At 36.4% G+C, this 22,902-nt stretch overlaps 1 pseudogene; it reads right to left on the bottom strand.

Annotated features, from left to right (window-relative positions):
• The window catches only part of LOC149176287 (FHA domain-containing protein PS1-like), a 43,917-nt pseudogene that overhangs the window by 8,833 nt on the left and 12,182 nt on the right, over positions 1–22,902 (bottom strand).

The following is a 22,902-nucleotide window of genomic DNA, read 5'->3' as shown; positions in this document are numbered from 1 at the left end:
AAGTTGAGGCTATGTGCGTAGAAAGCCAAGATGTCAGTCGGGGTGTAGTGTTGCAGAGTTTGTAATTGCAGATACATGTAGTTGAAGGGTGCCACCTGTGCATGGGAGATTATAGCGTATCAATCTGCAGGAAGGGGCCGATCTTACCCAGAACAACGTTGTGAAATGGAGCCGCAGATGACGTGCATGATATAAGTGTTGGTGCGGGTGCAGAAATTATTTGGTGTAAATCCGGAAGTGATCTCCAACAGCTGTAAATTGTACATCGTATGTTGAGAGCCGAGAAGCAGATCTATTGAGAGCAAGCATCAATGGCCGGAGGTATTTTTCTTGGGCATTAAAGTTTATTCCGCATTAAAGTTCAGATTTAACATTGTTAAAGTTTCTGATTCATTATAGAACCGTTATTTATTCTATCAAGGCTTGGTTCGACTAACCCAATCAGTTTCTACAAAACCCCGAATAAAGATTGTCCACGATAATAAAAATAAGATGATGGCCACTTTGCTTCTAAGAAGAGGATATGGGTTGACTCAAATATCCTTCAGTGTAATTTCATAGTCATAGTCTAGTATATTTCTATTGTTGTTAGAAAGACAGCCCCCAACCGATTTTATTGCTTCCAAATATCCATCCTCCTTCAAAGCTAGGGCGCTTCTGTTTTCATTATCAAATCAACATTTTTTTTGTTGGTTTCAAAAACACTGGCTGGTAAGATTCGTGCCCGAGCTTCTTTTTCTGGCAAAGCCCTAGGAGAAATTCCCATTATAATACAAGTGGTTGTTTCCTCATCCAGAATTGTTGAGGAGAATAGAACCCATTGCACCGTGTAAACCCTGCTGGAGACACCCAACTTAAAAGTATCTTTCTTCCCAAGGATTAATGGGACTTGGGGTGTAGATTTCTCTCTGCAGAACCATGTGTCGTGAACTCCAGATCCGCGAGGAATAGATGTAGAGAGGATTTGTGAAGCTAGATATGAAATTGTTGAGGAGAATAGAACCCATTGCACCGTGTAAACCCTGCTGGAGACACCCAACTTAAAAGTATCTTTCTTCCCAAGGATTAACGGGACTTGGGGTGTAGATTTCTCTCTGCAGAACCATGTGTAACTCCAGATCCGCGAGGAATAGATGTAGAGAGGATTTGTGAAGCTGGATATGAAAATGTCATCTGTTTATGCTGGGATGATCCACAACAATATGGAAATCCACATGAATTCATACCATTAAAATTTTCTCTTCCACTAAGTTTCCCTTGTTTCCCTCTGAATTTTGGGCCTGCAAAATAATAGAGCACATTCATGTTCCATTTTTGGAGACGGAAAGCACTAGAATGAGCTCTCCAGGTCTGTCTTCATCGCAAATATTCTGGCAACCTCAATCTTTCCCAACGTGATTCCAACCTTTGCCCAGGGCCTCAAGTCATGATGAATACACTTGAAATAAAAGGGACACGCTGAAGCCAAAGGGGACCCTGGCAATGGAGGTGTTATTGGTTGCACTGGATTCCATGTGACCGATTTTCAGAAACACTGGCTGGCGAGATTGGTGTTGGGTTTATTTTTTGGCAAATCCTTATGAGAAATTCCCATGATAGTATAAGTAGTTGCTTCCTCTTCTAGACTGGTCGAGGAGAATGGAACCCATTGCACAGTGTAAATCCTTCTTAAGGCGCCCAACTTAAAAGTATCACTGGGAGTTGGGGTGTAGCTCTCTCTCAGCAGACCCATCTGCCGTGAACTAATGACAGATCCATGAGGAGGAGAGGTTGAGAGGATTTGTGAAGTTGGCTTTGTAAATGCCATATGATGATGCTGTGATGATCCACAACAATATGGAAATCCGCATGCCTTCCTACCATTAAAATTTGCTCTTCCACCAAGTTCCCCTAATTTCCCTCTAAATTTGCGGCCTGCAAAAGAATAGAGCACATTCGTGGTCCATTTTTGGAGACGGAAAGCACTAGAATAGGCTCTCCAGGTCTGTCTTCGTCGCGAAGTTTCTTGCGGTTTCAACATGATGCCCACGCTTCAAAACAAACAAATAGAAAAAAAAATACACTAGTTATTTAACATATAAAAGAAGATTGCTTTACCTCCTTCCACTTCTTTTCTTTATCTGGATTAGCTCCCAAGAATGAAGCAATGACATGAAAGCCCAAGGCTAACTACTCGCTGCTACTCACAATGCTACTGCTCTTTGATAGGACAGTCTACTCCTTCGCTTCATGAGGTCTAGATATTGCTATGATGCCTCGATAAGCACTTTCTTAGGACTAAAAATTCCTCTAAGGTAACTAGCTTAAGTTGTATTGCTCCTATTCTAGATGAAAAAACCCTAAATCTATCTCACTTTTTTTCAAAATCTTATCCTTTCAAACAAAACCCTAAACCCTTATTTCTAAACCCTTGAATCTTAGAGCCATCACATCTACGATAGGTTTTGAAACTCTTTGTGCTTATAAATTAAATTATGGATTTTATACTGTATAAAAAGTGAATTTTTTCGAGCAACTCAGAAAGAAAAAAAAAAGAGAAAGAAAGATATCTTAACTAAAATGTACCATTTTGTACCCAACGACTTCAAAACAGGTCTCATATTCAATTATCGAATGGGAACATGAAGAATAATGCGTAAACGTTGTCACAGAGATCAAACAAAAGGAATCAAACAACGCCTTAAACAAATTTATTCTCAGAAGTAAATTTGCGTGTTGCAGCAAATCGGGATAGTCATGGCAAGGAAACGAAGGCAAACGGTGACAAAACCTGGAGGTAAATCGCGACCGAGGTAAACATTGACAAAGCCATTTTAATTGCATGGAGGATGACGAAAATTAAGACATTCTATTGGTTGGGGTGAACAGTTTTTACTCGCCCGAATGAAAAATGGCTCCGGCGTAATGAGAGTATGTTAGTGTGGCATTATGTAGAAAGTCGTTGTAACAATTGCAAAGAGTTTATTTTGTGAAAAGTTCATCAACGTGGCATATGATAACTCTTGATGGGACAAGGGACATGTCATTTCATTTAATGCAAAACGCGTGTTTTTGATGTCATCCATGTGTAATTACAATTGGTTTAGGAGGTAAATTGTCAATGTTAAAGGAGTTGTCAACAACAGAGTCAGACTCTACGTGTCACTGTTTTTGAAAATTTTGGTAAAGAATCTCTTTCAAAGTCAAAACGATTATGTTACGACACTATCATATAGAGAGGGTTTAAAGACAATATTTAATATAATTTTTGAGTAAATTATCTTAAGTTGAGATAAAAATAAATTGGTATATTATTTTAAATATTGTCTTTCAGTGGGTGTTTCAAATTATTGCCTTAAAAAATTGTCTCTATAAAAACAATATTAAACAAGAATTATTGTCTCTTAATAGACAATTTCATTTGTCTCATTAGAGACATTTCATATGTCTCACTAGAGACATTTCATCTCTGTCTCTCTTGAAACAATATGAAAAAATATATTAAAAAAATAAACAATTTTTTTTTAAATTTTTTAATTACATTTCTTAATAGACAATTTCATTTGTCTCACTAGAGACAATTTATTTGTCTCCCTTGAGACAATATGAAAAAATATATTAAAAAAATAAACAAATTATTTTAAATGTTTTTTTTAATTATATTTTTGTCTTTTTAGAGAGAATATGAAAAATATATTAAAAAATTAATAAAGTATTTTAAACGTTTGTTTTTTTAAGTAGATGGCTATTTCCACTATACGAAATTAGTTGTGGTATGCTTACTCAACTTCTCCATCCTCGTCTTTCACATCCTCATGTTACTTATTTTCATCTTTCCCACTCTCATGGTAATAAGAATTTTGATGTTATCTGAATTTATGTGTTTAGATCAGAGTTAAGAGGCATTATTCAAGGCTTGAGGCATTCATTTATACAAACCCTAATAATCAAGAGTCATTCATCTCCAAAGGAGCTCCTTGAATTGTTGCGATAACTCCTTAATGCTTTCTCTATCCCGCTTCCATAATACGATGCTATGGATCAACATGATTTCTTGGTTTCATCTTGTGGAAAATCTAATAGATCCTTTTCAATAGCATGGTCAACATAAGTGTGGACCCAACCTTAGCCATGAGTGAGAATGATGATTCACGAAGATAGGGTCAGTTTTGAGACTCTCCTTCAAAGGATCTAGCTCTGGCCATATGCATTTATTGAGCTTCGCTCATCATCTTTGAACACACTACTATCCCGTCATGGGGTTTAAGCACATAACCATTGAAGGTAGTTGATAAAGTTTCGTTAGTGAATTGTCGCATCAATAGCCCAAAAAATTCTTTTTGGGGCTCTATACAATGAGTCTGGCTAGGAAAATCACTTTTCAAGGCTCAGCATGGTGACTCCACTCCAAAGGTTCCTCTAGTGTGGACAAGGTAAGGCCATGGCTCTTTGTCAAATCTCCAATAAATCGAGAGACTATCAAAACTCCAACAAATCTTGGATGAACAAATGTGGGACCAAAAATTCCTATTGCTATAAACCCTCCTTACCCAACAATAAGATGTGCAACAACAACTGAAACTATGGATTTTTTTAGCATTGTTGTGCATCAATTCATATTTACTTTCATGGAAGGTATTCAACATTCATTGTGGAAAGAGCTACAAATTACAGTGTAGGTGGTCATACATAACATTCCATCCACCTAGAAGAATAGATAATGATATTTAAAATTACTAGAACTTTTGGATAAAGAAAGAGCTTGTTAAGGGTGAGATAATCTCAAAGAATATTGAGGCTTCTAAAGTACATATTAATTTTCCATAGTTCTTGTTTGAAGAATCTGAAACTCTCAACAATGAGAGTAAGAAACTAAAATTTCAAGAATTTTAACCATCTCTAGCAGCAAAAAATGTAAGAACAATAATTTACAATATATATTAGAATGACACAATGGTATGCATGTTCAAGGACTCCCAGGTTCAAATACATTGCATGGCTACAACAACTTGAACACAGTTGAAGGCTCCTTTTGTTATAATCCAAATTCAGAAAAAAGTAATGGACTTACACTACATCATCCATGAATAAGAGTGACTACATGAGATCCCCGAATATGGTGCCGTTAATTTATTTGAATCATGAAACATTGGATCATGTTGATCATGCTAACATATTTGTATTGTGGGAATCTAGTTCCAACTATATTGGGGTTGATTTAGGATATTTCAAGTGATTATACAATGGTTAAAAGTATAACCATGACATTGAAAATAGTTGAAGCTATTTGCCTCCACTTTATGATGCCATCGAAGAATCTACAACCATAGATTTAAAAGATAGTGACAACAATTCACTAAGATATATCGAACAAAACTAAAAAAATGAGATCAATATAGCCCAAGAAACATGAGCATAAAATATGAACAAAGTAATTTAAGATGCAAGAAGTGGAAGTAATGATATAACCAATAAATTCAAGATAATAAGCTAAACACTAGGAATAGAGTATTTGTCAACATACAACTTTTTGCACTACCACATTGTCCACTCTAGGAAAGATCTTTCTTGAAGATACAAAAGCTTCATTTACATCAAAATATGCCTACCAAATGATGAATACATCTAGATAGAATTACAATTTTTAATCAAATTATCTATAATATAAAACATCAATATGAAACGAATGGTCAGATGGGAAATGGGGTATATTTTAAATGCATGTAACAATGAACCCCTGAGTTCAAAAGCATAGAATGTAGCTATACCCTCATCCAAGATCTTCATGCATAGCTCACTAAAGGTGTATCAAGAGGATATGCGTCTCTTGGTGATAGAATTGGACTTTTTTTATTTGTAACTTAACAAAATGGAAAAGTTGTGGAGAGAAGTTGTATTCTTCTTCTTTCACTAGGCCATGACAAATGAATAAATAAAATAGTATCAACCCCTTGGAAAAGGAAAGTTGAGAATGCAAAATACCATGAATAGACAAAGAATCCAATGATTTGAAGGGCTAAAAAACATACCATCCATAATGAATCTTTTCATCTAAATATTATTCCATGTTTGGCCACAACAAAATATTTCGATAGAAATTTCATGTAGCCTACTACTACAAGGGAAATTCAAACCTCAACTTGTTTTTCCACTTCTAATTTTACCCAAAATTACCTCATATTTAAAGGCATTGCAATATCTTATACCAAAAAAAAATTCAAAAAATAGATATGCTTTAGAGAAATAGAATCATCAACAAAATTGAACCATACATATTAATGAACCTTAGTTTATATATATTAATATTAGGATGAATTTATTTTTATATTGGAAAGAGACAAAATTTTATAGATGATAATGAATCCTTATTAATTACCTACATTCAAATAAGTTAACAAAAATTAATGGCGCCATGAGAGCGATGATATTGTGTTTTTGGCAGAGATATTATATCTCTTCCTCCAACACCAACATTCTTCTTGTTTGTTGTAGCAAAGATGGAAATCCCCAATGGAGATCATTTCCTTCACAGCTACTCCATTTATACTGGTGTCTTGGGCATAAAATTGGACTCTTTTCCGTTAGAGCTATTAGATTCCACTTCATTGAGCTAGAGTGATAGGTGAGAGCTATGAATAGCTGACTAATGGTGTATCAAGATGTTATTAGTCTATTGGCTATAGAATTAGACCCTTTTTATTTGTAACTTAGCGAAATGCTAAAGATGTGGAGACAAGTTACATTATTCTTCTTTCACTGGGCCATGTAAAATAAATGAAGCAAATAGTATCAACCCCTTGGAGAAGGAAAATTGAGAATAACAAATAACATGAACAGACAAAGAATCCAATGAGCTGAAGGGATAAAAAGCATACATCCCATATTGAACATTCCCATCCAATGTATATTCCATGATGAGCCACAACAAAAAATTTCAATAGAAATTTATTCCAACTGTAGAGAAATCCCATCTTGATCCCACTAAATCTGTGGAAGGACATATGAAAGGGAATGTTGAAGGATAAAGGGAAAAGGAGTGATGAGATATGATCCTCCACCCACACGGAGTTATAAAGTCATCCATATTAAGCTCAAGATACAATTTAGGAAAGGAAAATGAAACGTTCTTTCCTATCAACTAAACTAAACTAATTTTCCTTTGGAAATTTCGCCAATATGTCATCCTTGTGTTGCAAGGTATACCAGAACTTTTAAGGTAATTTTTAAAAATAATAGAGTTCAAGCAATGTATAGATCTTCTTCACGTGCCTCCCCCATCTATCTTAATGTTGCAAATATTATGTTTAAGACAATATTTGGAAAACCTAGAGCCTCATAATTACTCTCCACATGTATATTACAACCAAACCATGTTTGTTTCAAGTGATTGTCTACCGTCAATGATGGATCAACACTAGTGGAGAAAGCCACTCTATACATGGATTGGGTTTAAGAAGCCATCTAGGAGATGAGATGGTCCTTTATGTACTTCAGATTTCGTTGGTCATGCAATAAATTTAAAATCATGGCTTCCCATAAAGATAAAGTTATGGAACCCTAAAACTCCCATGTAAAAGCATAAATTATGATACATTATAAGCAAAAAAGATGCGGCCATGTAATAACAAGAAAAAAAGAAATGTATAGTATAAATGTTTGATGTAGAGGACTTAAAGGAGACAATAAAGGCCATATATTTTAAAATATTTACATGGGGTTATTAAATCTTTAGAGATAATCTATAACCTATAGTTTATAATACAATAAGGTGAATATCTAGTTATTTTAAATACAAGGAGGTCAAGATCTAGTATAATCCAGACTTATGAAAGAACACAACATAATACAAACATCAACATAAACATAAACATAGAGATGCATCATAAATAAATCTTAATTTCATTAATATCAAAGAACTGAAATATGTTTACATACAAAATGGAAATAAACTAGCCTGGGTGATGCTAGTTTATCTCTAAGAGGAGATGTGGTGGCTACATGCCTCTAAACTATGTTATAGTGAAGCTCAAGGGCCTTTTTATTATTAAACAACAAAGGGAAATCCTAAAAAACCAAAATCCTAAACCTAGGAGAGGGAATCCCAAGAGTTTGTGGGCCCCATTCGGGTTAGTTAGGAAACCAAATTCTCATCGTTGTAACTTGGTCATATGATCTTTGTTTGGCGTGTATGATAGATCGTTAGAAATATCTCTTTGAGTACTAAAAATTTATTATAGGACCATTCTTATGGATAAGGGTCTACTTCAGAACTAAAAAAAACACTATTTAGGGGGTCAAAATAGCTCTGGAAGTTCAAGACCCGAAAAAATGGTAAAAATAGTAAATGTTGCTGTAATCAAGGAAATTGATGAAACAAACTCAATATCTAGGTGGAATTTGCGGGTGGACACCAAAATCCATCTAAGTCAATCCTCCCCCATTAAGAAGAAATGGTCCCCATTGCATGCAGAGCCTCCATGAGGTGACGAAATTTCTGTTGAACCTGGTCCTTGGTGATCCATGGTGAAGTAGTTGGCTTGCTTTAACAAATTGATATAGATGGATCCTCTATTTGCAAGCATTATTAATCTATTTTTCCATGATCCTATCAATTGTGGCATGTTCGATACAACTTGGCTTGATCTCTGTTGGTGTCATATTCTCAACAACATTGGATGTGTCCAATAATGGGGGAAAGTATGGCCATAGTTGGTCCGCATTGAATACTAGGTGTAAGAGAAGGAAAGGTGGAATATTGAGCTCAAAGGAATTACCTCCTACAACTTTAGTGATGGTGTAAGGCCCATATTGGAGCAGGTAAGGTTTGCGGTGGGGCCCAACAAGGCGTTCCTTTTAAAAATGTAACCAAACTTTGTCACCCACCCAGAACTTGTGTGGCACACGATGATGATCATGATGATGCGTGTACTTAGCATTCACTTTGTCCAATATGTCACGAACCTACTTACAAATGTGATGAATGCACTCAATGAAGTTGTTAGCCTTGTCAGCTTCGTACTAGACATGAGTCGAATCTGTCTGAGGAGTTGCAAATGGTATGACAACATCATTAAGACATAGTGGCTAAAATCCAAGCCCCACCTAAAAGGGGATGTGGCCAGTTGAGTTGTGGAGAGACCTGTTGTAGTCATGTTGGACATATAGGAGGCTCTCATCCCATGTGCATGGGTGCTTTGAGTTGTACAAGTGCACGATGTGCATGATCATATTGTTGACGACCTCTATTTGGCCATCAATTTGGGGGTGAAAGGTCGCATATTTAGTAAGCTTGGTATCCAAAAAAAACTAGATGCTTGACCAGAGCTCACATAGGAAATGATTGTACCAATCTAAGATAATGGATTGTGGGAGCCTAAAATGTGCCCATACTCATTCAAAGAAGAGTTTTTGGTAGTGGATTTTGTTGTGATACTCTTCTTGTAGGCTGTTAGAATGACCATCTTAGAGAATATGTCAACGACCATGAAAATACAATCATTTCCATGCTTTGTAAAAGGAAGTTCCGACATGTAATGCATGAATATGGATTCCTAGGGTCAGCTAGGAGTAGGAAAAGGAGTATACAAGCCTTGCTTCTTGATTGTAGGTTTGGAAATGGCACATACAATGTGGGATATGATGTACTTCCCAACATCTTGTCGAAGGTTTAACCAATAAAAATACTTCTACAACACTGTCACTATCTTCTCTACCCTAAAATGTCTAGTGACATGACTTTAGTGTGCCTCCCAAATCATCTTGTCACACTCTCTTGAAGGAACACAGAGGTGTCCTAGGTGGCATAAGAGTGTGTCCTCGAGGTGATTCTGGTACTTCCTTACCTTCTAAGAGAATTTGGTATGCGATGCCTAATTTTGGATCACTCTTGTAAAGATGTATCCATCCTACAGTCTCGTGTCCATAGGAGTCAAGCATAGTGGTCGACATTTTTACACTAAAATTTGTCACCATGACTATTTGCAGTTAGTATGGCTCCATCAAGTGTCATACTATCCTCCTTGGCAAGCCTCATACCTCTGCTCTCCATGTCAAACTCCAAGAAAGAGAGAAAGTCATTAAAAATCTATATATCTCTGGGTACGCAGTTTCTCTTAGCCTTACCTGCGTGTACGCACTCCAAGTTCACAATACCTGCGTACTTGTACGCTCTGTATGTAAAGCAATGGGTGCGTACTCCTGTAAAGGTCAAAAGGCGCAAGTTTCACTCCAAAAAAGTTACTTGTGGTCATTTCTAGAGCATTCTAGAAGCTTGTTTGACGTGTATGAAGCGCCTCCAGATGCTTCATGTATCCCTACCAAAGAGGAACTTATCCCATCAAGAGGGGAGCTATCCCATCCAAAGAGGGGCTTATCCCATTGATGGTGGACCTGAATAACTTCCTCTAGAGCACTATAAATACAGGCATTGGGCCAAAGGGAGAGAGGTTGAAAGCTGAACATTCCTAAGGGTAGATGCTGTTGGAATTAGGACTCCCTTGTAAAGCTTGAGAGGAGAGATTCCCATCCTTTCCTAGCCTTATTTGAGAGTGGGTGAGCTGATCAAAGTAAAGGAAAAATCTTGCTGGACCCTAGGAGGGACTTTCACAACACCAAGGCTCAGGTTGTAATGGTTCCTTTTGTTACCTTTTAATGCAAATGAACTTATTTTTCTCAACAGATTGTTATTCATGGTTTGTTTCATATACTCCTTGGTCTGTATGATGGATATGTATTGTTTTGTGAGTTTATCAGGTGCTATTTAATCTTTTGGCTTTTTAGTGAATGCAGGTTTCGAAGACAAGGAGGAGCTCATCCGGATCGGCGAGGCTGGACTACTACAAAGCGTTGGACTAAAGGTATGTTAAAGATCCCCTGATTACTTGTATTTGCAATGCATGTTTAGAGAAAGGTAGGATTTATTTGTCTTGTTTGTCACTAGAAAGCTTTTGCTTCTAGGGAGGTCGGTTGTGTCCGCACTAACGACTCTTTCCGCATGACAGACATCATAACTGGTGGTCGATAGAGGCAGTCTGCAACATTACTGGTGCTTCCCTTCTGGTACTTAGTGTTGAAATGGAACTGTTGCAGATATGTGGACCATACTTGATGGTGGTCATTCTGAAACTTCCTTATGTTTGTATGAACTACAAGGTTCAGTGGTCCGTGTGGATAACAATTTCCTTCCCCATAATGTAATGCTTCCATTATCAACAGGCCTACACAATGGAATACATCTCCGTGTCATAGGTGGAATAATTTCATACTATATATGAAAGTGTCTAATTGTGATATTCCACCAGATAACCCTGTCGAGTAAGAACTACACCAATAACATGGTCAGAGGCATCTATCTCAATTTCAAATGGTTGATGCAAGTCTGATAATGTGAGCACTGGTGCAGAGAAGAGGCAATGATTCAACTCTAAAAATCCTTCTATCTGGATTCAAACCAAAATAACTTTGTTTTTTCTTTACCCTTAGTGAATTGGCTCAAAGCTAAAGTGATATGAGAGATCCCAACATGAACCTGTGATAGAAATTGGTAAGGAAAATAAATTTGTGGAGCTCTGTTAGATTGGTTGGGGTTTCCTAATCCCGAATAACTTATATCTTTGCTGGGTCCATAAGCACACCTCGCTCATCAATGATGTTCCCTAGATAATGAACCTGGGCCATACCAAAAGTGAATTTCTCCAAATTTCCACACAATTTGTGTTTTCATATGGTTTCGAGGACCTATTGAATATGGTGTATGTTTTATTCCTAACTCTAGTTGAAAATCAGGAAGTCATCTAGGTACACTACCAAGAATGAGTTGGTGAAGGGACACAAGATGTCATCTATCATCCAATTGAAGGTTGCAGGGGCATTCATCAACCCGAAAGGCATGACCAACCATTTGAAATGACCCTCCTTGGATTTGAATAAATGTTTCCACACATTGAGAGTTCCATTAGTACCTGCTTCAGACTTCAAGTCAACCTTGCTGAAATATTCCCCCCCTTGAGTTGGTCCAGAAGATCATCAATCAGTGGAATTGGATATCTATTCTAGACAATTATCTTATTCAACGGTTGAGAGTCAATACAGAGGCTCTATGTTCCATCCTTCTTCTATACCAACATGATTTGGCTCCCACAAGTTATGAACTTAGCCTAATGTGCCCTTTCTACAATATCTCTGAATATTCTTCTTGAGTTTCATCATTCTCTAGAACAGAGCATTGGTAGATTGGTTCATTGGGTAGTATGAAGCATGGTGTCAAATCAATGGAGTACTTGACCTAACAGCGTAGGGGTACTCCTATGGGTGATGTGAAGATATCCCTATACTCCTCCATGACCTTATCCATTTGTTTCTTTCATGTGGAGGATCCTTGTCTTGAGGTTTTGGATTTGGCAACAATCTTCCTCTTATTCTAAAGGACAATCATAAGGAAGAAAAATTGCCCGATCTATGAAATAATATTACTACATTGTTTAGCAGAGATCAAAGAAAGGGCGATAGGTGGCACTACCTCTGGTATCCTGTATAATTTATGACCCAAAGTAATAGTAACAAAATGAGGTATAGATTCATATACAACATGAAGTTTCCATAGGTATAGATAACTTAATAAAACATCACAAACTTCCAAAAGGGTAATGTCGCACAATACCTCATCTCCAAAGGGCTTGATGCTGTAAGGAAGTCGACACTACTAGCTGACATGGAGATCTCGCCCTTAGTGGAGCCACCCAATGGTGTATGGTTGTCAGTGCATTGTTGTTGGAATGTTCAATATCTTATTGAACCTTATTGATATTAGCTTCTTCTGGCTCCCGTAGTCAGTGATGAACTGCACCAGTGAACCCTTTGCCAACATCTGCAAGTGGAAGAGGTGCTCCCCCTCCTCTGGATCCTTAGGTTCCACCTTTTGGACCTTGGAGGTGGCTACCATCACAGTGGGTTAAGAATCAATGATCTTCTTTTCTAGCTCAATGTCAAATCATGCATCCGTCTCTGAGTCTTTTAGCTGAGCCACAAGCGCCTGCTTTGTGTGACATTCATTCATGTTATGAGTCGGAGTTTTATGGAACTCACACCACTTGTCGATTTTCTTCTTTTCCTCTCCATTATTCTTGGCTTGCTACTTCAAGGAGTTGTCCTTGGGGGTCGCAACTTGACTCTGCCCTTTTCTTTGTGGCTTTGCGGCACCTTTTCTATACTTTGGGTTCACAGATGCAAAGTCTCGCTTATTCTACTTGAATTTTTGCTCAATCTTGGTAGCATATCAGTATGATACACCAAGCGAGGAGATGTCCAGGAAATCCATTTCCTCTTGAATGTATTTGTGCAATCAACTATAGTACTTGAGCACCAGATGTTTCTCATAATATATGATACTCAACTTTGTTCATAAGGTATCGAAAAGATTCATCATCTCATGCACATCTTGATCCCTTTACTACCGGAGTGTAGTGCAATGTATGTACTTGTCCTCATAGCTCCCCACAGGGTAATATTGTTCCGTGATGGCGTCTCGGAAATAATTAAAAGTGGGTGTAGCTGAAAATAGTGAGGGTTCTCTCTCGTCCCTCTGTCCACAGTAGGTTTCCCACTAGTCCTCGACATGGGGGGTGACATTGCGGAGTGAAAAAGTAATATTTTCCCACTTCGAGAAATCATGGATTGAAAGATATCCTTCCAATAGATTTAACTATCTATCTTTGGCATTTTCATTTATTTGGCCTTCAAACATGGGAATGTCAATGTTGAATTTTAGCATGAAGGGAAAGGAACCTCCAGAGTGGCTATTGGGTGAAGATGTGTCGCCTATGGGCATCCATTGAAGGATCTGGGAAAAGTTATCCATCATTGTGTTCCTTTGTCGCTCGAGGGCTTCTTCAAGAAATATCTTGAAAGGATCTCCTACTCCCTCGTCTTTATTTTCTTCTACCATGAGATGTTGTTGGGGTTTGCGAGGCTGGTCTTGCAAAGGCTCAACAAGTTCGATCCATAACCCCTTATACCCCAACCTCACTGGGGACATGCAAAGAAAAATAGAGAAAGAGCAGAGCTCTCTGATACCACTAATCTAGAATTATGCAGGAACGCAACAGAATACAAACACAAATATAAACACAAAGATGCAGTAGAAATAAATTTTGATTTCATTAATATCAAAGAACTAAAATATGCTTACATACAAAATAAAAATAAACTAGCTCGGGCGATGATAGCTTATCTCTGAGAAGAGATGTGGTGGCTACATGCCTTTCAGTTGTGTTGCAATGAGGCTCAAGGGCCTTTTTATTATTAAACAGGAAAGGGAAACCATAAACAACCAGAACCATAACCCTAAGAGATGGAACACCAAGAGTTTGTGAACCCCATTGGGGTTAGTTAGGTAGGCAACTTCCTAGGGTCATAACTTGGTCATATGATCTTTGTTTGGCACATTGATACCTCATTACAAATATCTCTCAGAGTGCTATAGGATTTGCAGTAGGCCCCTACTTATGGTTATGGGCCTTCTTAAGACCTTAACAAATTTTCATTTATGGGGTCAAAACAGCTCTATAAGTTCAGGACTCGAAAAACTGCTAAAAATACTAAATGCTATTATAATTAAGGAAACTGATGCAATCGACTAGAGACCTAAGTGGAATAGGTAGGTGGACGCCAATATCTTCCTAGGTCATGATAGTACATGGAAACCTAAAGATGATACTATTTTTTCTATATTAGTAGTTTATACTTAAACATATTTACTTAAGGTGTTGATTTCCTGTGAATGGGTGGTTTTTTTATGTATGTAATATTTGTAGTATTGTCTATTGATGGTGAATATAAAGTTTCATATGGATATGACAAAGACAAAGAGACCTGTGGAGAGACTGTACATGTAGGAATGCGCTTATTTGAACCTACACCATAATTATTGACCATGGTATCAGAAATTATTGGCTTCTTGAAAACCTCCCATAGTGATATCTTATTATGTAGATTGTGGTAAAGGTTGTTGAACAATGATTTTAGAGATGCAAGCTTTCCTTTTTTGCCATTTATCTGGGAGTGTACAGTAGGGCAAAAAAAAGGTTGTTAGACTCGATTTGGTAACATCTATTTGTTGCAACTTTAACCCTAACCCTAATATTTTAGGACTCATGAGATGGACCTTCAAAATGAATAAATGAATTCTAGTTTCTAGAATATTGACGTAGAGTAAATATGAGTGAGAGTACACTACTTGTAAGTTTGATATATGTTGTTGTGAACTAGTGTTGATAAAATTCATTGCACTGATTGGTGTCCTCATGGAAGCTGGTGATCTTGCAGGAAAGCACAAGCTTATTCTATTAGAATGTGTTAGCAACGACTATATATCCATTCCTTAATTCTCCGCAGCTATCCAATCACAACATGCTAACTAACTCTCAAAATTAGCTTAATTTTTTTTTATTGAATATGGGCATGAACAAAAATGTCTAATAGTTAAAAGACAAATCATATCAAAAAGAGTAAATATATAATTAAAAAGCAAATCATTTCAGTGCATATTTACGGGATTCATAATATATATTCATGGAAAAAGCATGGGATCTAGCTTTATGAATCCTAGATTGACAATATATACTCAATTTCTAGATTCATAAAGCTAGCACTTTAGGACCCTAAAAACCTTACTATATAGTCCTTGAGTAAAATTCCTAAATCTTGTCAGCTTGAATGATTTTGGGAGTTCCTTACGTTTTGATAATGAAAATCGTGCATCTCTTGGGTAACCTACTTTCTGTGGGTTGGCACTACAATTCTTGGGGATACCTCTGTTATGAAACTAGCTCACAAAAAGATAGAAAATATAGATTAATGTCTTATAATTCAACCTCTTCGAGGGGGCAACCTCCTTTACATTACATAAATGAACAATTCTTAGATGATACAAATGACAAAACCTCCTTTCTATATATAGGAGTCTAAGGAGTCACAATATAACCAAACCGACCTAACAATAATAATATAAAGGGAAAAAAATAACAATAGAGGGATTCTATGGGGCATAATAGTAACAATATGGGGACAATAGGGGCACAACAATATTAATAAGAGGTACAACTACAATAGTAATGGGGTAATCACTAGTATTATATGGACCTAACATGCCCCTTTCCTTCACAAAAAGTTTTGTCCTTAACGCTTGAGTAGTTTTGGATGCTTCTATATAAAATTCTCATCCTCCCATGTGGAATCTTCAGCGGATAAGTTCTTCCACTTGATGAGATACTCCGAAATTGATCGATTTCATAGCTGTCAAGTTCTTGTTTCTATGACTGCTTCCAGTTCCAATATAATTTTTCCTTCCTCGTCAAGTTCCAGAAATATTGTTTGACCTGGGAGCTTGTTGCCTATCACCTTCTTTAAACATGAAACATGGAAAACTGGGTGCACTCAAGAAGCTGCAAGAAGCTCCAATTTGTATGCCATAGTACCAATCTTTTGCAACACCTTGTACGGACCATAATACTTTGGTGATAATTTATTATCCTTCTTAGCTTGCTTGAGGGACATTTGTTTATATGGTTGTAGCTATAGGAATACCCAATCACCTACATCAAAACTTCTTTCGTTGCGATGTTGATCTACCTGTTGTTTCATTCTATTTTGTGCCAACACGAGGTTATCCTTTAAGAGTTGGAGGACTGGTTGTTGATGCTCAATGTGATGTTCCACTACTTGAACCTTAGAATTTTCTCTTAAATATGATGTGATGGATGGTGGTTGATATCCATAAAGTGCCATAAATGGGGTCATTTTTGTTGTTGTATGGAATGAAGTGTTATACCACCATTCAGCCAGAGGCAACCATTTGACCCATTGTGTCTGTTTATTAGATACAAATTAACAAAGATATTCTTCCAAAAATTTGTTTACTATCTCAATTTTCCCATCAGATTGAGGATGATAAGATGAGCTATGAGCTAACTGAGTACCAAGACAAGAAAATAATTATGTCCAAAAATTTGCAGTGAAAATGGGATCTCTGTCACTTACAAAAATCTTTGGGCTTCCATGGAGATTTTGAATCTTTCCATAAATGCAGTATAAATTGTACTGGCTTTAAATGGATGTGATAATGCACAAAAGTGTGCATACTTGGTAATTCTATCAACTACCACCATGATGACACTCTTTCCCTCAAACTTGGGTAAACCTATGATAAAATCCATTGAAACCTCCTCCCAACGCTGGCTTGGAATGGAGAAAGGTTGTAATAGACCCAATGTATTAATTGTTTCAAATTTATTTGTTGGCAAACCAAACATTCCACGACAAACTTTTGAATATCCGATTTAAGACCATCCCAAAAAAATTCCTTCTTAACCCTATGGTAAGTTTTTAAAAATCGTGAGTGCCCTCCTAAGGGAGAAGTGTGCAATTCCATAAGAATCTTTTGTTTGATTTGGGAATTTTTACAGAGGTATAAGCGATCATTGTACCGTAACAAATCATTTTGCCAGCTAAATGTATCAGATGCACTGGAATTTTGTTGTAACTTTCGAATAAGTGCCCACACTTCTTCATCATTCTTCCATTCCTCCCTTGTTTCATTTATCCTATCTGGTTGGATAATAGAAATGGCACACAAAAATGCTTCCACATCCTCATCCATTCATGAGAGTGCATCTGCCACCACATTTGGCTTCTCTTTTTTGTAGATGATTTCAAAGTCATAACCCAACATCTTTGTGACCCACTTGTGTTTCTCTTTAGAGGATAATCTTTGTTCTAAATAGTATTTAAGCCTATCATGATCCATTTTTACCTTGAAGTGTCTTTCCATTAGGTAGGGTCGCCATTTCTTAAGTGCATGTAGTATTGCCATCATTTCCTTCTCATAAATAGCTTTGTGTAAAAAGTTTCCCTTGATTGGATGACTTTAAAAAGCAATGGGCCTTTCATCTTGCATTAAAACAACATCAATTCCATTTGCTGAAGCATCACATTCCACAATAAAGGTTTTTGTGAAGTCTGGTGTAGCTAAGACCAGTACTTGGCACATTGCCTCTTTAAGATGTTCGAAGGCCTTTGTTGCTTCTGGAGTCCATGAAAATGCATCTTTCTTCAATAATGTTTTTAGAGGTGCTGCTATTCTCCCATAATTCTTAACAAACTTGTGATAATACCCTGTCAACCCAAGAAATCCTCGCAGATGCTTTATGGATGTGGGGATTTTCCATTCCTTAATGGCTTTCATTTTGCTAAGGTCTACCTTAACGCCTTCATGAGATACAATATGACCCAGATACTCCACCTCTTGTACTCCAAAGAAACATTTGGATCTTTTTTCATATAATTGTTTCTCCTCCAATAGTTGTAGCACCCTGTCAACATGTTCAACATGATCCTTCCAAGACTTGTCATAGATTAGTATATCATCCAAAAATACTAACACAAATTTTCTAAGGAAGGGTTTGAAAATGGAATTCATCAAAACTTGAAATGTACAAGGTGCATTGGTAAGGCCAAAAGGCATGACCAAAAATTCATAATGACCCTCATGAGTTCTAAATGTTGTTTTCGGAATGTCTTTAGTCTTCATTATGATTCAATGATATCCTGAACGAAGATCCAACTTGGTGAAGTAAATTGATCCATGCAATTCATTCAGTAATTCATCAATGACCGGAATGGGAAACTTATCTTTAATAATGAGCTTGTTGAGCTCCCTGTAATCGGGACACATGCACCATGATCCATCCTTATTGTGTGCCAATACTACTGGAGCAAATAAATAACTTTGACTATGTTGAATTATACCAGCCTCTAGCATTTTTGCAACCATATGTTCAATTTCACTCTTTTGGGAATAGGGATATCTGTATGGCTTAATGTTTGGAGGAACACTTCCTGGAATCAGATGAATAGAAAGATCATGATCATGAATAGGTGGGAGAACTTTGGGAGTCTCAAATACCTTGGAATGATTGTCCAGGACTTTTTGGAGATCTGGAGAAATAGATGATTTCGATGTGGAAACATCTAGTGAACATAATTGTGCAATTACACCTCTTTGTTCCTTTTTTAGAAGCTTTGTCATACTGTTAGAGTTGATTATCTTTCTTGGTTTCCCTACAATACCCCTTAATACAACTTCCTTTCCTTCTGCATAAAATTTCATGAAAAGTTCTTGAAAATTAAAAGCTATTGTACGCAAAGATTGTAGCCATTGGACTCCTAGTATGAAATCAACATCTCCCATTGGAATGGAAAGCATTGGGCTACTCAATACATATTCTCCCATGGATATCTTGATATTATGCCACTTTCCAAAGCAATTTATCGTTCCTCCACTTGCAACCATTACTTGACACTCTGGTCCTAGATATAGGAAGCAATTCAATTCTTTTGCTATCTTACAATGAATGAAATTGTGGGTACTTCTTGAATCAATCAACACTATTACCTTTTTCTTCTTGATATGTCCTTCTATCTTGACAGTTTGAGGAGTCGTAATTCTAGCCAATGCATTACAAGATATGGGTGGATTCATTACTTCTTTATCTAGGGTTTGTTCCTGGAGTATATCCTCTTCTTTTGACATTTCTTGTTCCTTTTCTTCCTCATCTTCACAATCTATGTAGAATAATTTCTTCTCAGCACACTTATGACCTTTAGTGTATTTGCTATTACAACTGTAACAAAGCCTTTTTGTTCTTTTTTCTTCCAATTTTTGTGGTGTCAACCTTATAGGTTGTGGAATGCTAGGGGCAACAACACTTCCATCTTTATAGTTGTGAGTGGTAGGCTTCCTGGTTGCCATAATTTTGCTTTCCATTTTTCTTGCTAACCTGAATGCCTTCTCCAATGAATCAGGTTCCCAAAGATGAACCTCATGTTGGATATTATCCTTTAAAGTCCCTATGAACACATCAATCCTATGCTCTTCTGGAATATCTTTTATCCTTATGTTCAATTTTTTAAAGTCCTCAATGTGATCCATCATTGAACCCTTTTGTTTGAGACTTATCGGTTGGCTAAAAAAAGTGTTGCTTTTTGTATCCTCATAATGTGTTATCAATTCTTCCATAAAAATTGCCCAAGTGACAATTTTTTTACGAGAGCAAAGCCATTGATACCATACAAACTATTTTGGTTCGAAATATCAAGTGGCAATGCATACCTTTTGTGTGTTTTGCACATTATTGAGATCGAAAAATTTCTCCATCTGTAGTATCCATGTTGTGGGATCCTTGCCATCAAACTTCCTCATTTCGATTTTTGGAATATGTTGGTTCTTAGATCCAACATTAGAGTCTATGAAATCATGATTAACATTTATTTTTTTCTCATCACGAGTTTCCTTTACTACCCTTTCACCATTAGTAAGTATTTCTTGTAGAAAATTTGTCAAATCTGTCTTCAAATCTACCATGCTTGTCTTCAAATCTATCTTCAAATCATCCATCTTTGCTTCCATGTCATTCATCTTAGCTTCTACATCTTTCTTTAAACCATCCATCTTAGATTCTGTTACCTTTTGTGCGAGTGACATTTGTTGCACTTGGTCTCATAATTTTGATATATCATGTTGCATTTCTTCCTCTTCTTCATAAGTCATTCTAGAGCTTTCAGGTTGCTTACTAGGTGTTTGTATTTTCTTTCCTCGGGGCATCAGTTATCAATAATAATGCTATACTATGCCCTTTGAATTCCTTCAAAATAATTTTTCAAATCAAGCTTAAGCGAAAATTTAAAAAAATATACACACCTTTTTTTCACTTTGTAGGAGCTCGATATTGCCTCTAATGTATCTCTGTAATTTCAGATCTTTTGGCTCTGAAATTGTGATCTTTGGTAACTCTCCACGTTCTCTTTCCAATGCCACCAGTCTGATCAAATTTAGATTCTCCAAGAAAGAGTTATGCACAATCTCCCAAGATGACCTCATTATACACCCTTTCAGAAGAGAAAACTTGTATGAAGTGCCACGTGTCACTATTTCAACCTTAGGATTTGAAAAATATATACAGGAAACTACAGTCCATTCTCTTTCTGCAACTTCTTATAAAATTTCAATATGATGCTCAAACCAAAAATTATGACTATTTTCCCCAGGTCACCTGTTGGAAATGTAATTCAGGAGTTTGCAAAAAGACCGACTTCCTCAGATCATATCTCCACAAGTATTGTGCAAAAAGCTTTTAAATTTGGACCCAAGGTTCAGCACGAAGTATTCTCAAATGGGTTCTTTTTGTAGCATCTGAAACGTTGCAGAAAAAAAAGTTATAGCACAAATTCCACAATGACCTGTTTGGAGCAGCGAAATCCTAGAATTCAAAGCTCTGATACCAAATGTTATGGAACCAACTCACAAAAAGATAGAAAAGATAGATTAATGCCCTAGAATTCAACCTCTTTGAGGGGGAAACCTCCTTTACATTACATAAATGAACAATTCTCGAATGATACAAATGAAGAAACCTCCTTTCTATATATAGGAGTCTAAGGAGTCACAATATAACCAAGCCGACCTAACAATAATAATATAAAGGCACAAAAATAACAATAGAGGGATTCTATGGGGCACAATAATAACAATATGGGGACAATAGGGGCACAGCAATATTAATAATGGGTACAACTAAAATAGTAATTGGGTAATCACTAGTATTATAGCAACCTAACAACCTATCAAAATAATTTCCTTTGTCTCTTCATCATATTGAAATAAATTCAGGAGAACACATTAGTGCAATATTATGTGGTATGTTAGCCCATACTTGTATCATGAAAACAATTCAATACCTACATACTATGTACCAAAGTCATTCAAACTCTATTATTTTTATTTAGGAAAATATTAATCAATATTTACATATAAGTTGCCATCCAAAAGAAACATCTTAAAGAATGGATAGGCTTGTTGTTAGTGTCTAGAAAAGTGAAGAGGAAAAACACTACACAAATCCATATATGGGAGAATCTTTATCATATGAAAGGATATAGTGCAATACATTCTTTCCAAGTAACCATAATCATTAGAAACCCTTTCAATATTTGCATCATAAAGCTAACACACGACAACAAAAACTCATGACGATCATTTGTAATCACTACTCTATTCTTAGAAGCCAAATCTCTGTCAGGCACATGCATATTTTCATACGATTCACTATGTTCTATTTGGAATCCATTATACTTTGATTTCTCTGACTCTATCAATCCTCTCCCCACTACACCTCTCAATAAATTCCTACTTACTATTTCTTGTAGTGGAAACACCAAAACATTAGGGATATGAATTTAGAACAATTATTGTTCCATTTGGAATAATTGATTACAATTTTGTATTGGAAAGACACTACTTATTTCAAATTCAAAGCTAGAAGATGTCTTATGTCATAATTACTAACAACCAATTTTACCCTAGATCTAGTGGTTTCTTCATAAGTACATTTAAAATCCTTTTCCAAAATATAGTGTGTAGTACATAATACATAGGGAAAGTCTTGTTCTTATTAAAACATATAAAAAAATACACTACAGACATTAACATAGTGCATAGCTATAGCCAATATATTTGTAGAAACTTACACAATTCTTTCCAGAAGATTTCCTGATGAATTCATCAATTCTAGAAGTGGGTTTATTGTCTAGTGGGAGCATATTATCTGCAATAGGGTCACTCAATAATGATCCTCACATTAGAAAACAAATTAAATTAACTTCCCCTAAATGCATATGTCCCAAAGCTAGAGAACCACAATTTCTGCAGAAAAACTTTTAAATTTGATAGGATAGATACACTGAATAAATGATGTTCATTTCTCAAAATAATCCAACCATATAAATAGATATAGTGTTTTCCGTCGGTATTAGTGTATGATACATGTATTGAGTTGCATCCAATACGAGTAAGAGCATAAGGAGTCCTAATCC

This window comes from Pinus tabuliformis, chromosome 4_1 (genome assembly GCF_031772625.1).
Source record: "Pinus tabuliformis cultivar Carrire ecotype Pingquan chromosome 4_1, CPIR1, whole genome shotgun sequence".
In the NCBI taxonomy this organism is placed as follows: Eukaryota; Viridiplantae; Streptophyta; class Pinopsida; order Pinales; family Pinaceae; genus Pinus; species Pinus tabuliformis.
This window is presented reverse-complemented; position numbering and strand designations above follow the sequence as displayed.